Source organism: Magallana gigas, chromosome 5 (assembly GCF_963853765.1).
Source record: "Magallana gigas chromosome 5, xbMagGiga1.1, whole genome shotgun sequence".
NCBI lineage: Eukaryota > Metazoa > Mollusca > Bivalvia > Ostreida > Ostreidae > Magallana > Magallana gigas.
Window position 1 is genome coordinate 32,514,777 of NC_088857.1, and position 18,503 is coordinate 32,533,279.

The 18,503-nt window shown below is 32.9% G+C and overlaps 1 long non-coding RNA gene and 1 other non-coding gene across 2 annotated transcripts; one reads left to right on the forward strand and one right to left on the reverse strand.

The window, feature by feature from the left end:
- Positions 1 to 6,038: 6,038 nt before the first annotated feature.
- Positions 6,039 to 7,377, reverse strand: LOC109618521 (uncharacterized). The gene is made up of 2 exons (XR_002199394.3): positions 6,289 to 7,377; positions 6,039 to 6,128 (listed from the first exon to the last, which is right to left on the reverse strand). It is a non-coding gene; the product is annotated as an uncharacterized lncRNA (long non-coding RNA).
- A 2,931-nt stretch (positions 7,378 to 10,308) lies between these two features.
- On the forward strand, positions 10,309 to 12,302 carry LOC105326404 (uncharacterized). Its single transcript, XR_010714083.1, has 4 exons — positions 10,309 to 10,360; positions 10,531 to 10,745; positions 10,906 to 11,049; positions 11,759 to 12,302. It is a non-coding gene; the product is annotated as an uncharacterized protein (transcript).
- Positions 12,303 to 18,503: the final 6,201 nt, after the last annotated feature.

The window sequence follows — 18,503 nt, forward strand, 5'->3', positions numbered from 1 at the left end:
TTATGCCATAATATTTTACCACTATAATAATCAATAACTCCAATTTTTCATGTATTCAATGATGTGATTGATAAGAAAATTTATGAAAAACATAATCCTTGAAGTCTGAAAGCGCCATGCTAAAAAAAAAAATAAAAACACCGAACAAGTTTTCTCTTTTATATACAATCATGTTCATTGAAAAGGTGGAGGTTGTTTTAAGATCGCTTTGAAAATTTTCAGTGCATAGCTATTGGTGTCCTAAAAGAAACTGAGAACCCACGATATTGAAATAACGCTCTTATAATGGTTACATCCAGCGACGTTGATTTTGTGCTCATATATGAAGATGCTGTATAATTTTGACAACACCATCGGAAAGATAACTCTCGCGAATTTCACAGAAATGGTCAATATACATAAAATGTTTTAAGAAATCTTAAAATTCTTAAACGGCGCTAAGTGGTTTTGCACCATTAGAAACAGTTTGTTGTTAATTATTTTGTTTTCCTGTACTGGCAACCACAATGACTCATTGCTCTGTCCCAAGTATCTGATTTCACCACTTTTTGGGTAAGTTATGATTTCGATGATCATAAATACCATTGTGCCAAAGTACCTTTTTCCACTAAAATAAAAGAAATTCAGATTATCTGTTTTGAAACGCCCCCTCTACCCTTGCAGATTTGAATATACAACCATAAAAAGGTAGTCTTAGGGATTTGTGCATTGCAGCAGACTTTAAAACACCCGTATGATAACGTTGAATATTTGTGCGAGGTTTTTATAGTAATTCCGAATGGGGAAAAGATGTCATGTCAATTTCTCCAGTGAAGTATCACTGAAGAAATCTTTTATTTCCCCCCTTACACAATTTCAATTGTATTTCTTAGACAGGAATATGTATTTTCGTGTATATTTACAAGAACAATGTATCAAAAAGTGAAGGAAGCATTGACATGTGACAAACTTTAGTATTCTGAGGGCGATTTCCAACTTAACCAATGTTGAGGAAGGTTGTGTATTAAGATCAATAAGCCACAACCTATTCCCTACAGGGACTGGTACCGCAGTACCAGGAACGTTATTTTTTACAATCTTATCCCACCGTATAATGACGTATATCAATCCTATTGTGTCGTATGGAAACGGTAGATTCCTAATTAACCGCAAGCTCGAGGAATATCCCCGTAAAAAGGCGAGACGCACCCTTTGCGTCTTTCAAAATCTGAGAGTTGAGAATTATGAACTTCAAACTTCTAATGAAATCAAGAAATAAAATACTTTAAAAGTCATATGATCTACATGTTTTAAAGACGTAAATGATCATCGATTATTAGATATAAATTCAAATCGTACAAAAACGCACAGACTGTTTAAAAAGTGCATATAAAATCAAATATATACATTTAATAGACATGTGTGTTGTTTGTATTTTCTGAATTGAACGAGTTTTCTGAATTGAATCTGAAATGAATAGAAATAGTGTATAATTACTTACTTGGAGCAGCTATCTCTCTTTCGCGAGCATGTAAGGCAAGGGAAGTGTCCTCCGCGGCGAGGGTCTCACTTGAACCGGGCTCTATTAAAGACTCCGATAGTATGTCCACTTCATATAATATAAATAAAAAGGTTACCTTTAAAAATGGAATATCAAAAATTGAATAGAACAATAGTATTGTTAAAATCAAATCAGAATAGTTCAAGTTATGAGAAATGGGGTGTAATACTTTGGTAATTTTTGATATTTTACATATAAAATGATCTATAATTGACTATTGAGCTTTCAGCGCTAGCTCAGCAGAATTAACCATTCCTACAAATTTTTGTAGAGAGGACAACAATATACCCCCTCCATATTTTTTCAGATTTTTAAATCTTTAAAATAAGTTTGTAGCTGCGAAGTTCGACAGCTGTTCTGGGTGATTAAAAAGACATAATTGCCCTCTTCTTGTATGCATACTTTTAAAACAAACTGAAATGTTGAACTTCATATTTATTGGATTTATATCTTTTGGCAACATTTTTCGCCAGTTTCGGGCAGAAACAAGCCAGGTCAAGAAATGTTTACATTCGTATCCTCAACTGTACAAGATGGCTGCACATCCTTAAACAAATGACTACATGTATTTTAAAATGGTGGCTCTATACACCCATAGTTTATTCCAATTTTTAGTATGTCAACAACCAGACTTTTGAGATTCCGCTTTATTCCAGTATATTATATATAAATGTGTCGTTCCTACAAATACATGATATAAATAATTACTCAACTGTAATTATACATGTCGTAATATAACATTTCATTTATAAGCACGTAAATTTAGGTAAGTATTAAATTATCTGTTAAAATATATTCGTATTAAACAAGAATTAAATAGATGCAAACATTTAAATATAATTCTTTCTCTCTACTTATTCATGCAAGTATTATGTACCAAACTACTGAAATTATCAAATAAATATGGACATAGTTTACAGTAGTTATCAAATATAATATGCTAGTACAAATGATAATATATGCATACCCTAAGTAAGGGTGGGACAGAGCGTATAGTAACTCCTTATAGGTAGTTATACTACGTAGGCTATACTATGTAGGCTACACACACCTGTTAATAAATAATATCGTTTTGTACTAATACTATAAATATTTCTAAAATTAAAAAATAAAATGCAATATCCACGTGCATATATACTCTTAAGTATCATATTAATAATAAATAAATAATCCTAAATAATCCTTTTTATGTTATTCTATAAATCTGACAAATTGATCAAACCGGTTTACGTTCTGTGATACTATTTAAAATAACTATATCTTCTAAATTCATTCCTAAATAATTCATATATAAAGGTATAAGCTATTCTAACAACTAATCATGTTATGCATACATAGAGACATAAAATTTCAGTTGTATTCTTACTTACATTCAAATGATGTGTCCCGGTCGAGAGCAATTTTCAAATGGCTGTAAGTTAGCGACCGGAAGTTTTAGAACAAAGAAAATCTTATATTACCAAAAAATCTAAAAATGATTTATATATATTAAAGAAAAATATAAGTAATCGGAGTTTTATCCAATAAAACAACTATCTTAATTTGTTTAGCGTGAAAAATATCGAAATAATACTTATATGAAAACATCCATTGACTAAAGGACTATCTTTAAAAAACTCATATAAGCAGCGTGACACATAGGCTAGTGGGTAAGTCACCCGATTAACACACGATAGGTCCGCGGTTCGACACCCCGTCACGGCTGTGACTTTTTATATTAATCTAACTAGATGATACCCCGCTCAATCGCTGGATTTAACACTTTACACATTATTATCATATAATCTTAATATGTTGAACCATATTTTTGTTCCTTTTTTGTATTATCTTTGTCCCATTTTTCTTTAAAATTGAAATAAAAAAAAAACCAAACTGCATTGCAGATTTAGAGGAACGGACGGGGATAAAAAATCAGAACTTCAGATAAAAGACTGTTTTTAAAAAACAATCATGGGGGGGGGGGGGGGGCGGGGCATCCCTATTAAACATTTACGTAGAATACAATTATCTTTTCAACAAATTTATGTCTTAGGTTTACAACCAAGGTTTACATCTGTCGTGATACAAAAAAGTATAAAATTAAATTAAAACACGTTAGGTTATGCATTATTATCCATTTGCATACATATTTTTAACCAAACTTGTCAGATTCAAAGTATCTGGCCGACATGTTAACTCGCCCTATATATAGGGCCATGATGTCAATTAGTCAACCCGTTTCTGGGCACCCTATTCTGGAAAGTTCTTTTCATTAATATTAAAATCGCATTAATTGTTCCATTTTATTTATTAACTTTTGTATTAATAGAAGTCCGATCCAAGGTATCTGCCCGCGATGCACGATGAACCCGTCCTACACTTTTCGTCAATTAGTCCATTCGCGTTCTTGGTTACCCCGTTCTGGAAAGTTCTCAAGCGAATGGCTATTTCGGGCTTGTTTATCGAAAATGAAAGTAGGTTTTTGATTAATTTCACAATAATAACTTATCAGTTAAAATTCAATTATACCTAACGGACAGCATCACGCATGTGTTGAAATACCAAAGGTGTAAGCAAGTACTTTGGTGCAGGCGTTTTATAGTTTATTTGCAAAATGCCTTAATTTATAAGTATAGATACTTTCTACATTGAAAATGATACAAAAAAATAAATATTTTTTAAACACATTTGTTACATATTCCCCCTGTTCAACATTGCTTTACACTGCAATGAATAAATTACTGAATTAAATATATCAATAAATAATAAACAGTCACTCTACCATTTATACTCTACATAAAAGAAATCAATCTAGTGTTTATACTGAGCCCACGCTTGGGTGAGTGTAGAAGCCAAAGAAGCACCGAGATTCGCAACAGCCTGACTTAACTGTTGAAAATCGTGTACATCTTCTGTTACTGTTTGAGATCTGATGGCGGAAGTTGGTAATTAGTGGTGAAGATTGGAATGTTTTCCAACAGTGCTGCGCGTTGTACGTCTAGGTTGTACTGAGGGTGCTACCGATGTATCCGGTAAAGACAATTCGGTCTCTTCAACATCATTATCACTTGCTGGATCACAATTTTGCACATTTTTAAGAATAAACACACGGTTTTCACTTTCAGAATCGGAATCAGAAATAGCTGAATCACTGTCATCTTCTGATAACACAATTCCACCCGTGTCTAGGATTTCTCTTCGTGTGACGTTTCTTGTTGGTCCAGAACCATCAGCAAGTTGAATAGTGTACACGTTATCACTTGGAGCAGCAATAACTCGATACGGCGTTGAATCCCACGTATCTTGAATTTTGCTTCTACCGATTACTCTTTTTCTGAGTAGAATACGTGATCCAATGGCAATTTCACTCTGTTTTGTAGAACGATTGTAATGTTTGTTTCTCCGTTTCGCATTGTCTTCTAAATTTTTCTTTGCTTGTTCCATAACGTGACTCATACGTTGTTTTTGTTTTTCGATGTATTCATCCACCGTTGCAGAAGGGTTGTCGTCACCAAGGCCAAGGAAATGATCAATTGGTAGTGTTGGCTCTCTACAAAACATTAAGAAATATGGGGTGTAACCCGTTGATGAATGGATTGTAGAATTATAAACATAGACAAGTTCAGGTAAATATTCAGGCCATTTTCGTTTCTGTTCCGCTGTTAAAGTTCGGAGTAAATTGTGCATTGTTCTGTTGTACCGCTCAACTTGACCATTTCCCTCTGGGTGGTACGGTGTTGTTCGACTTTTCGAAATGTTATAAATTTTACAGAGTTCTTGAATTATGGCACTTTCGAAATTTCTGCCCTGATCACTATGGATTCTTCTGGGAATTCCATAACGGAAACACCATTCTTTGGTTAAAACTTTCGCTACTGTTGTTGCCTTTTGATCTCTTGTTGGAACAGCCTGTGTAAACTTCGAAAAAATATCAGTCATGACGAGAACGTTCTCTCTACCATCTGATGCTGGCTCAAGTAGGGTAAAGTCAATGGCTAATTACGTTTTAGAAAGTTTTGGAAAGTTAAAAATTTTGTTTGTCCTCAACGGGATTCGAACTCATTACCTACAGGTTTGTAGTGAACCCACTGCGCTACGCTGTAAGATGTTTATTTCGATAAATAATACAACACAACGTGAAGGTATCACATTACTCGTAAGTAATGATTTGTCCAATTAACAAATTAAATCTAAGACTATTCATGTAACAAATTTTTTAAAAGAGCGGTCCCCATACAATTCGCCTCAGATTGAATCAGCCAGTACCGGAATTTCACACTTCCAGATTTACTTTTTTGCGTACTGCGTCATCAAAAAGTGGTGTATAGAGCCACCTTAACAAATGACTATTTTAAAAAACCCTTAATAGAGCCAAGAACTCAAGCAAACCATTTTTAAAGCATGATTTTTTAAGCATTACAGGGATTTGATACGTATTTAATTTTCATTTACAGAGTATGTATGGACATTATTATTAAAATTTGAATTCATATAATTTTAGATGCAAAACATAACAAAATTGAAATTACATGTGTCTTTATTTAATAAATCTAGATCTCTGTCAACGGCTCTACTGCCACAATGCTCTTCTCAGGAATAAGTGTCATACCTGTAAATTAATTTTATTTTCCATTACATCACTAAATAAACAAACTTTACAAGCAATAAATGAAAAACAAAAATAATATTAACAGGTACATGCACCACGTTTACTACCGGATAACATAAAAATGATCCATTACACAATTATAAATTATGAACCAACAAACCTCCATTTCCCATTGTATAAACTGTACACTTTCTGGAGGACCCCCTTCCGTCTTTCTTTGTTGCTGCTTTCTCGCAGCTATCTTCTTTTATGCCTTCTTCAAAGAAAGATGGGCATATTGCTTTGCTGCTGCCCGTCTGTGTCTCGGTCCACTAAGTTTCCGTTCATTTTCTTCACAGAGTTGCACATACTGAAAATAAATTTGGTATACAGATTTATCGTAACGATAGTTAGGTCAAGTTGAATTAGCAGTCTTCGACAGAGTTATGTCCCTTGGACTTAAAAATATTCTACTTTTATTTGCAGTTCCCTTTCATTGCAAGAGTTGCACTTAATCGATTGTGATTTAGTTTACAGATTATTATAATAATATCTAGGTCATGTGTGATTTTGAGTATGATTAAGCAATTTGTGACAGAGTTATGCACTAGGGACTTAGAACAATCCAATTACTTGCACTTTCCGTTCATTTCTTCGCAGAGGTCGCTGCATGCAAGGGAAGGGGCATAAGTTTTCAAAGCATCTCTTGTTTACCCTTAGCTTGATATCTTCCCGCCTCTTTTTAACGCCATTCACGTCTCCTGTTCCACATGTTATGGATTCAGAATGTATTCTATATCAAAATGATTTATTTTAGTGTTTACTTAGATTTATGAAATAAGGAATTATTCTTTGAGTATAACGAGATGATAATTTTTGTCAGGTCGTGGTTATATCCAATAAAGTCCGAAGTATTTTCATGTTTCAGTTTTTGATTGTTATAATTATGTTTCCTTATGCCATTTTGAATAATCAAATTTAAGTGTACGCCGTTGGGTTATAAGCGGGATACAGTAAGAGAAGGTCAGGTCGTGATTTGAATGCTGAATACATAGCATACGGCTCCAAACAAAATTTGAATGACAAACTCTAGGATTATTACTTTTACTAGTATTTTTATCAAACGTACGCAAAAACATGACACCAGCCTTGTGTTAAAATAAGAGATTGTTATTTGTGAGCTCTGCTTCTTTCTAGATAAACTTGACAACTGACATTCCAACTTAAAAACGCACTTAAAACGCTATAACGAAGAGTAATTCTTAGCTCAATTCATGTCATATCAAGCTAGGAAGCATGAACATTTCTACAAGAAAAAAAATTAAACACATTTAAAATGCATTAATTTACTACTTTTAGTTCTTAAATAAATGATTGACTAAAAATGCATTTAAAACATACTTTTAAAAGATGAAAACCCAAAACCAAAACTAATTCTTGAACCATATGCGCCACATTGTTAGATACTACGGATATTTCTTATCTGTTAAGAAGAAAACTTTGCCATCAATCTGTTATCGTCAAAATCAGCATTGGTTTTAAGGTATACGATCCATATTAGGACCTTGAATACCCAAATATATATCAAATAATCTGATATTAATTTGAACATTTTCGAGTAGAAAAAAAGATTAACTAAGAGAATTTTCAATAATGTTATTACCGAAGCAGTAATTTATTAAACTTAATGAAGATTGCATTATGGCCTATAGAGTGAAGCATATTTTTGAAAATAAAATTGTAAATACTAAGAATATCAATAAATGCTTTGGGAAAAAGATGTATTTAATCAATAGGAATGTAAAAACTGTATAAAATAAATTTAAACTGGATAGATTTCTTAAACTTAAAATTGATATTTATAGTTAAAAGCGAATGGGGTGGGGGGGGGGGGGGGGTTCAACTCTGGAAAAACAGGAAAAGTCAATACTTAAGACAGATTATGTCGATGTTTGATGAGTGTAAAGCCAATACATTTCTTTTATACATCCAGATTCATTGAATCTAGGTCTATTATGGATCGGATACCTTAAGAGAAAAGAGTGTAATACATGTAGTTTGGAGCTTTATGTGTCGATAGATGGAAAAATGTCTTTTAAAATGATTTATTTCGCAATTAAAGGATGAAACGGGGCATCTCAATGGCTCGGCTTCGACATGTTAAAAGTAATAAACCGGGGTTTTAACCAAACACTTTAAACAATCACATCCCTTTAAACTAATAAAACTTGTGCTATCTATACATATAACAAAAAAGACAAGCAACATTAGCTAAGTTTCTCAACAAGAGATCTTTATTGCCCTAGTTAGCAACTATGAGCAACTTAACCAATGTCTTTTTACCAAAAAAATATATAATTAATGAAACTTACAAAAAAATGTGATAAAATGAAATAGTATATTTTCATGCCGTTTTCCCGGTTTATTGACTTCTCCCCTCCTTATTTTCTATATTCATCTGTTTAATGTGCACCTCATTTGAAATGGATTCACTTTTTGAATTATTGAGATTATTATTGAGACAGAAGAAAATGTTTTTTTTGTGGCAAATATATTTGTTTAACCCAAATTAGGAATATATGGGCGTTGTTAATAAACCTTTATATAAGCTTTTTTGAATATCGCTTTTAAAGGTTCAGTACCTCAAACAATACTACCCATGTAAAGAATGCCCTCCCTATCAAATTGTGGTCTTCTTAAAACCGAAAAGATTATAGTGTGTATAAATATATTTTTTTCCAATTCGCCTGTTTCTGTATGATGTTTTTTCTCATTGATAACAGCATAGAGCGTTCTTCAATAAAGGTTATTGTTGAATGTATTTCTAGGTAAATTGGTCACTCCTTCTCCAAGTTTGCATTTTTTTCTGTGACTATTTTAAAATAAGATCATGGATAACTGCTTTTTGGAGTTTAACATTTTTAGATCCATATACTTTGTATGTGTAATGATAATGATTTAACTGAATCTTAACTTTAGTATTGGCTAATTTGAACGGAAAGGGTATATATTTTCCCTTCTACCAAGAATGGTTTTTGTGGACGATGTCACTTGTATCAGGGTAAGGGGAGCATCAAGTTAGGATGTTGTTACCCTAATGGAAAAAGTTAAGAAGTGTTTCTTTTATTGCGTGGACCCTGAGGTCCATGCAGAAAATATATAAGCGAGATTAAACCGGAGGCTATGGGGAAAATCAGCCTGCGCACGAGCTATCCTGGTTCCTGTGCGTAATGGGTAGCTCAGGGAACCAGGCTAGCACACGTTTATCTGAATCGGGATCGGGATTACGTGCCATATGCACATTAAAGTTCAAAGGCGCTGTAATTGTAAAGTTGTCGGTAAACAGTGCAGAAACAAAGTATTCATTTTAAAGAAACGATTGGCATGGGATATGAACTATCCGTATTATGAAATAAGGTAATGTTATTCCGAAACTACAACATGCATCAAATAGCATAATTTGCAATGTTTTGTTGTTTTCTGAATACACATGTAACTTAACTTTACATTTATAGTAGGCGAGGCTAGAGAACTTCCCGATTAAATTTTTTTAAGCATTTAAGTATGATTGAATAATTATGTCACTAGAAAAGTTTAAATCTCAAGAAAAATGCATCAAAATATGAAATTTTTAATTTACACAAAGCTGTCACTGCATAGTTAACAAAGTACTGCGAATCGTAATGTGTGCGCAAATAGTAGAATTCACCGAATGCCTTATACTATGCATGCAAACTCCATTCATAGATAGATCATAATTATTTCAGAAGTATGAATCCTTTAAATTCTGAGATAAAAAGTCAGGGCTATACATACATGTATACGTAATACAACGTACAAATTGAGTGGGTAAAAACAGGTCTAGAGTCGGTGGAATCTCTGATAATCTTAAGGCGTTCACGTTTTCGTTGGAAACACATGCAAATGGTCCACGTATTGTAGTCCCTTTTTAAAGGACAGCAACTTGTTCATAATCATTTTCGTTGGATATTTTCTTGATGTGCATAAGAAATATAATTTCTTTGTTTTCGTAGACATTTTCATCCGAAATTATATAGATAATACACCACCTCCCTCCCATTTACAAATCAAATTGTTTCAACTTGTTCAACTAGTTTTATGCGCATGTCAATAAGTAATGTTACCATACCTTATCAAAATAATATTTGTCCGTTACCATGCATTCGACATATAAAACGTACTGATAAGAATAAATGGGCCATAACAGTAAAATTCAACCGACGCAGCAAAAGGTAGCATGGTTTTTAAAGCTTTTTTAATAATTGTAAAGATGACCAGTCTAAATTAGAATGGGCAGTAAATGATATGAGTTAATTTAATCCAATCTTAAACTCTAAAGAGTTTTAAAAAAGGCAAATATTTTTTATTCACTGAATATGAACGATGCCAATTTTTTTTCCAGTTCCGTGTTGTACATAATGGATGTTTCTAAATTCATGCTTGTTGGTTTGGTGCTGACCATCTGCGCATTAATATTTCAAGTCATTGGATTAGCATCTCCGTATTGGATATTCGCCGAATTCGGAGGAAATAAAGCATACAGTGGCTTATGGAAATCGTGTTTATATACTAAAGTGCTTGATACGACTGTATGCAATGACCTGCCCAGCGTACAGGGTGACCAATACTGTTATAATTTTTTTTATTTTTTAATAATTTTAGACATAAATCACTATGGAGAAAACAAATATTGGGTACTCATCAAATATATATTTATTATGCATTTTGAAAGCTTTTCAACCTGTTTGTATTCGAGCTGTTATTTTCTTTTTTACAGATTGGTTTAAAGCGGTGAGGGCCACAAGCATACTGGGATTTATTTCACTTTTAGTTAGTATTGTAATGATACTTCTAAAAATGTTTGTCGTGAAAGACATGAAGCCAGTCTTGTTTGCGGCAATAGGAGCTGCTTTCGTTGGTGGTAAGAAAATATAGTTTATAATTACGTATAATAATTATAGTTGATTGTCTAATATAATTGGATTAAATAAAAGCAAAACTATACGTGAATAAAATCACTAGTGATAAAGTAAGTTTCACTCTACATGTACCTATAATGAGTGCAATGTAAAAATACGCTAAAATTATAGAGTGTATATCATTTTGCCATTCTCGATTTAACTGTTACAGCTATCTTTAGGATAAAAAATATCCACTCTTTTTTAGACAATATGTTTTGTTATACTTTCATGTTAAATACTGAAATCTGATTGGTTACGACGCAGTTAATAATATTTTCTATTACCTTCAGCGTTAGCAACGCACTTAGCAACGGGTAACATTAAAAAATGTTACATGCGCGAAAATTATGCGCGTACGGTTCGCTGTAGAATTCACGTTATTCCTATATAAAAGCAGTAAAAGTTTCTTAAAAATTAAGACATTCAGTATAACAAAATAAATAGTGCCTGTTTGGGAGGATAACAGTTGAAATTGACACCCCTCGAAAACCATTGTCAACCTCCGCTTCGCGTCGATTGACAATGGTTTTCTCGGGGTGTCAATTTCAACTGTTACCCTCCCAAACAGACACTATTTATATAATACACATTTAGCTAGAAATCTCTTTAAAGTTACTTGTAAAATAAAATACTTATAATTTAATAAATAATATTCATATTGCATTGCAGCTCTTTTCATATTGATTTCAATTGCTGTGTACGCCTCTAAAGCGGACGATTCGGCCAGAGGGGCCTCAGTGGATTATCATTTTGCCTTTGCCTTCTGTATAATTTCGATGTTGGCAGCACTTGTTGCGGGGGTCATTATGATCGTGGAGGCGTTAAAAGCCTAAAAGTGTATAACTATCAAATTATTAATTATTTCTTACTTTGTTATAATTATGCCGCATGGTGTTTGCTTATTTCTATAATTTATGATAATTACTGAGTAATCGATTAATATCAAACACTAACTATTTATTTCGTTAAAACCACACGAGTTACTTCTGATACTTAAAAACTGGATTTACATTTCTCAAAATATTAACTTTTGTGTAAACGCTTACAAACTCGCAATAGAAATCATTTTATCCCCCAGAATTATTAATGTGTTGGAATTTACATTGAATTATGAAAAAAAATTGACACTGGTACTCTGTTTCTGTTCGTGAATTGATTTGAACATGTATGTTTTGGCTTTTATGCAAACCAAAAAAAGATATGAAATAAAATATGTTATGAATTACAAATTGTATTCATTTTGATTATACCTTAAAAGGCATTTTAGGAAAATTAAAATTAACCAACATTATTTAAAGCACGGCAAGTCTTTAAATATTGATAACGAGAGAAGAATTTATAATCCGATCCACTTTCTAGATTTTTTAAAATATCTGAAATAAGGTTTTAATTTTTCTTAGTAAGGTAAAAATAAACAGAATTGATAAAAATTAAAACAATTCTCATCATAGGTAAAAGTAATATAACTCAAAATCATAACTACATGTGTACTGCAAAATTCCTAATTGCATAATTCTTACGAAAGCAAATTAATTTCTGAAGCAGAAAATATAATCAAAGTACTGAGAGTACTGAAAGACGGGGTCTTGAAAGTTTGAATTTGTAGTTGTCCTGGATTTCCTTGAATACGCTTCTAAAATTATTGAGTTTGAATTAGTTGTTACAATCTATGTTAATTCGGCTTTTTTGCGATTGTCTGATACTTTGTCGAAATTTTACTAAATCCCGGCCTTCATAATAGTAGAAAATTGACACAACGGTATATTATGTAAAATCAGACCCCAAGGAAAATTTTTAAAAATTTCTACTCACCGGGAAAATCAAACAACTATATCAAAGTAGATAATTTTAATCATTAGATTTATTCAATTTTGTGATCCAAGGAAAAATCCACAAGTCGGACAGTATTTGTAATAAAAGTTTTATGAAAACCCCGAAAACTCTAAAACTGCTGAATAAACAAAGTGAACATCTGTATACCGATAACAAACACAGGCACCTGGCGTAAGAAATATTTTTAGTCCCCTACCGGTTTTTACCGGAGGGGACTATAGCTTTCTTCTGCGTCCGTCAGTCTGTCTGTCCGTCCGTCTGTCTGTCCCACTTCAGTTTTCCACTGTTTTTTTTCTTTATGCGTTGGACGAATGATGTGAAACTTGCGGAGCAGCTTCAAAATGTCAAACTACAGATCATGTTTTCACTTTTGTAGCGTCTGGTTGACATATTTTCGAGAAAATTAATTTTTTATATTCCAATTTTATAATGTTCAGGTTCGTTATCGGGCTTGGTGTGTATCAAATAAACGGGGAAAGTATGTTGTCAGTAATAATATCGTGCATTAATTGGACCATTCCTTTTATTGTTTCTAACAAACAAATAAGTTCTGTAAAATAGTGTCAAGCATTGTGTTGTAAATTTAATCGACAGGGTTGTTTGTATTATTACTATCGGGTTCGTTATCGGGTTGGTCTGTTGAGACGGTAAGAAATGATATTCTGCATAACAGTGCATTGTTTTCACAAATTTCTACAAACCGGTAGGGGACGTTTATTGCTTATGCAATACTCTCAGAATGCTTGTTTTTTTTACATTAAGATTCCAAGAACTTTGACAATAAAAAGATTTGTCACGGTCGCCATTTTGATTTTTAAGACCGACTTATCTGACACGATTTTCTTCATTTGCGATTCATGCAAAATTAATAGGTAAAAATAAATCCGTTCGCCACTTACTACTTTTTTGTGTAAACTCGTGCATCACCTACACGAATTACGATACAACCGTTCTTTTCATTAAAAATCATACTCCGAAAATCAGAGACATAAATAACAGAGAATGTCAACTCCGCCATTAGCGTGTAAATGTTACGGGACCAACCTCACTTTGAGAACTACAAGTGCAACAGCAATCTTGTATAAGTCATTAAATTTGAACCTGATAGCGAACATGAACCTGTAAATATTTTAAGCATGTTTTATTTATGAAAATTTATTTAGTTTTTAAATTACTTTTTTAAAACTTATTGACTTTTCACAAAGTAATGGTAATGCATTATTTTACTCATGTAATGGTAATATAATGCATTGCTTCAAGAAAATTAAGTAATGGTAATGGTAATTTAATGCCCTATTTCATGAAGTAATGGTAATGTAATGCATTATTTTACAATGTAATTCACCCCAAGCCTGATTCCAACTAAGCCGGAAAACATGAACATTAACATTTAACTTGGTTCTTTATTCGATAAGATTGTATATATTATTTGATGTATAAGTCTTCCAAATTGTATAATCTATTATAGATTTTGCTTACAATGCATTGTTTAAAATTTAAATCCAGCTTAATCAACTAAAAGCCAACGAACGAGAAGGCAAATTCAGACTTGTTTTTATTTTCTTTGTACAAAATTCCTTTAGAGACGAACAGCAGTCATACCGCAAGTAGACTGGAAGCCAATGAAACTTTAAATTCTTAAACTTAAAATTTAATTTGTAAAACATCTGTGTATAACCCGTCCCGATTTTAACTTCGGTTTGCGCAAGAAGTTTGGTAGTAGTATGGTGAAAGATTGTCAAAATGAAATTCACAACTTTTCAGAAATGGTACATTGCGTTTGGGAACTTTAATTTCGATTCCACCATCAACCTCTTCTATTGATTAATGAGCTCGTACACCAACTGAATCGTCAACGGCGCTGTGCATTCAGTTACATAACTCATTCCACATTTGAACCCGAGCAAGAATATTTTGATCAATAAAACTATTTGTTTATCTTCTAAATGGAATTTTGTTTATACACAGAGGACTTAAAAAGATTTAATGCGTGTTAGTATAATACATATTTACTGAAATGCATGAAAACTTTCTGCACTATTTTCTTACGCGTAGACTCAATTCATGTGTTCTATGCGTGCCTTCCGGTTTGAGACTTCGGCTGACAGTAAACCAATAGACGGGGTCACGTGACTTTGTGATACCCTAGACCGATTTGGAGAAGAAAAGCAGTGAAAGAGTAAACGATTACTAATATCATTTAAATCAATTCTTGATAATATTGTTTATTGAAATATAACAACCAGCGGTTTCAATTGAAGTTGGAAAGAAAGATCTTACTCTTTAACATGAGTTCTGTTTTTCGTTATTTTTGTTAGAAGATTTTCATATGTTTATCTTTCTTAAAACGTCCTTTTAATATACTAAATCCTAAGTACACATTGAGACCACGTGGGACGAGTTTTGCAACAACAAACCAATTCACTAAAGACATGAAATGACATATATGTCATTGACCTACTTAGTTAAATGAAAACAGTTGTTATTAACCCGAACAGTGGAGTGCCTGTGTACAAGATATCTCTTAGCGTGAATACTGGTCGATATCAGGGGAACCCGGGTTCTTTATCATTTACGAAATCATGTTGGCTCCCTTGTGTGCAGGGTTAAACCATATATTTGAGCCTCTAGTAACAAAACAAATCTAATACAGAGTTTTAATTTATTACTTTATTACTGATTTACCTAAGCAACGATCGAACAAACTCCTTTAAAAAGTATTTAGGCAGACGTTTAAAGAAAGAACAAATTTTAGTGAATACAAAAATTATCTTCACCAGATGGTAAAGAGTACCGTTGCTGTGGTGATAAATACTAATAGTTACATGTAATCATATATTTATGTCTAATCCGACACGGTAGATACTTAAATTTTACCACAAAAGAAAAATACCAAGGGAATCGCTGTGAATGTGACAGCAAACCGGTTTTTTTTTAAAATTGAACATTATTTTTTACAATCCCTAGATCAACCCTGAATTAGTAATTTAAAAGAATACCTATCCAGAAATCTGGTACTCTATATGCAGTATTTTGCCAAAAAGTACTTCAGTTTAACAACTAACAAGTAATACGCACATCTCTAATATATGAATAACTGATCTGCAAAACAAAATTTTCGTATCTTTGAAACTGTAGGAGGAGTTATCCGTACAATAGGGGTGCCCTTTATGCAACCGCCCACTATACTGCCCGCAATTATATATTTTTATCATTTGAATAGCCGGATTTTTCTTTTGGAAAACCCGGTTAAAACCTCAAGAGGCCGAGGCGCCACATCGTTTACGTGAGTCATTGGTCATAACTCATAATCACCTAACGGCAGGAATCAAAGATTGGGTATCCGGCTTATTACAAACATAGGAATCTCAATGCACATTGTCAACCTATTTGCTCAGCTGATTTAAAGCCATCAAGAACTTCTTATCCACATTGTGCCAGCTTATTCATTCAGGTTAAAGGATAACTGCATTTACGGGCATGCGATATCTGCGAGCTTTTAAAAGAAGATTATTTTCTTTCAATTGCAGAAATGGTCAACATCTTAACTGCAATTTTACTTAATTGCGTTAAATAAAAGTGTGTTGTTACCAATTACGAATTTGTTTTCATAGGCGGGGGTCATCACGATTTCTTCAATCTCCATACGATAATGAAGACGCCCACTTTTATACTGACTATAGTCAGCGCTTGTTTGTCAATTGTTCTCCGTTTAACAGTAGTTGTATATTTAATTGCACTATCAAAGTTACGTCAAAGGGAGATTTATAGTTAAACATGCGCTCATGGTTTAAATGAGAAAAAAAACTGCTTCTTCTTACTTTCGCTTTTGTAACCAAGGGCTGATGCATGTTGAATATTATAATTCACCACGTGATTTCTCACCTCGGGTAACTTTGTGAATACAAAGTTGTGTCAAAGGGAGATTAATAGAAACATGCGCTCATGGTTTAATGAAAAAAATGCTTCTTCTTACCTTCGCTTTTCCTGTTGTAACCAAGGGATAATGCATGTTGAATACTATAATTCACCACGTGATTTCTCACCTCGGGTAACTTTGTGAATACAAAGTTGTGTCAAAGGGAGATTAATAGTTAAACATGCGCTCATGGTTTAATGAAAAAAATGCTTCTTCTTACCTTCGCTTTTCCTGTTGAAACCAAGGGATAATGCATGTTGAATACTATAATTCACCACGTGATTTCTCACCTCGGGTAACTTTGTGAATACAAAGTTGTGTCAAAGGGAGATTAATAGAAACATGCGCTCATGGTTTAATGAAAAAAATGCTTCTTCTTACCTTCGCTTTTCCTGTTGTAACCAAGGGATAATGCATGTTGAATACTATAATTCACCACGTGATTTCTCACCTCGGGTAACTTTGTGAATACAAAGTTGTGTCAAAGGGAGATTAATAGTTAAACATGCGCTCATGGTTTAATGAAAAAAATGCTTCTTCTTACCTTCGCTTTTCCTGTTGAAACCAAGGGATAATGCATGTTGAATACTATAATTCACCACGTGATTTCTCACCTCGGGTAACTTTGTGAATACAAAGTTGTGTCAAAGGGAGATTAATAGAAACATGCGCTCATGGTTTAATGAAAAAAATGCTTCTTCTTACCTTCGCTTTTCCTGTTGAAACCAAGGGATAATGCATGTTGAATACTATAATTCACGACCTGATTTCCCACCTCGGGTAACTTTGTGAATCCAAAATTCTATCACGTGATGTGAAAGGTAGCATGTTATGTGCTACATGTAGCTACAAAAAAAAAACAAATTGACGCAAGCGTCAAATGGGCCGCAAAAATATGATTGCTGTATAAATCATCACTCAATTTGGTTGTTTACATAAAAAACACACCACAAAAAAGAAAACAGCGCGTTGGTTGTACTAATTTTGATGGTTAATTTTGATATATTTTCAGCAACACGTTTTGAAGTTTGACATTTTACTGTTATTATCAAGAATCGAGTTCGTTACTGTAAGCATTTCTAACGGTAATTGTATGACCATTGCTATATCGAAGTAATGGAGAACACATTGATTTGTACATTATTCAAATACAAAGTTCAGCTCATCATCATTCTCTTGGAGATTATGTATTTCAAACCATTTTAATTTTTTGTTGCATTGTAGTGAATTAAAACTTAATGCATTAGTTTATATGATTTCAAGGGACCACATAATAAAATAGAGATTGATTATATTAAAGGTACACATGTAAGATCATACTCATCCGGTAGAAACTGCACAATTTTAAAGGTAAAAAATAAACCGGAATTTTTTTTTAAATGGAGTTATAAATCTTATCTACACTTCAAATTATGAAGATAATCATGGCTATTTAATTGCATGAGGTTCTCAAAAGAATTAAAAATAAATCAAGTCAGCTCAAATTTGCAGGTAATTTCAAATTTTCATTTTAGGTCTTTCATATATTTTTTGGTGAATAATTAATAGGGATCATTTCATGACATTTTTCGACCACATTTCACATGGAAATATTGATAATAAATACACACAAAAAGTCATCTTATTTGACGCAGAACATACAAATTCAAATATATCATTTAT